General features: G+C 42.5%; 1 protein-coding gene across 2 annotated transcripts in view; it reads left to right on the top strand.

Annotated features, from left to right (window-relative positions):
* Positions 1-553, top strand: part of LOC119587789 — a 122,239-nt gene that overhangs the window by 119,313 nt on the left and 2,373 nt on the right. The gene's annotated exons all lie outside the window — the stretch shown is intronic.

Below are 553 nucleotides of genomic sequence, written 5' to 3'. Positions count from 1 at the left end.
CGAAAAAAAATCAACAGCAACATTTCGGTGAACCCGTGCAACAATGCAATCATTCGGAAATGTTCTTGCAGCTAAGCATTTCCATAAATATGATACGTTCCTAGTGCCGCTAGCTATGCACATACTTTATAATGCTTTTTTGGCAATATTAACAAGAGCCCTGGCAGTTTATACGATGCTAATTCAGAAGCAGATGCCAGTAACGCGTTATTTTATGGCGATAGGAAAACTGCAAAGGGGAATTAGAATACATCTGTTAAGGAACTCGTCTCTAACTCACGGGGGGAGCGGCAGCGTAGCACTAAGGAGGTTAGTGGCGGAGATAGTGAAATGTGGGTTCTATCTCCGTAGGCTTTTACAGTGCGTTTACTAATAATGGACGAGATGCTCGAGGCTGATGTGGACTAATAAAACCTCTTCCTCTTGCGGCTCCTCCCGGCTGCAGTAAAAGGTGAATTTATTACTGTAATGGAGGTTGCTATGCCATGTTGAAAGCCGGAAATTAGATCGAATCGTGTTTTATTCTTATAATCATGTTGTCTTGCGGCAGAAA

Source organism: Penaeus monodon, chromosome 23, assembly GCF_015228065.2.
Source record: "Penaeus monodon isolate SGIC_2016 chromosome 23, NSTDA_Pmon_1, whole genome shotgun sequence".
In the NCBI taxonomy this organism is placed as follows: domain Eukaryota; kingdom Metazoa; phylum Arthropoda; class Malacostraca; order Decapoda; family Penaeidae; genus Penaeus; species Penaeus monodon.
This window is presented reverse-complemented; position numbering and strand designations above follow the sequence as displayed.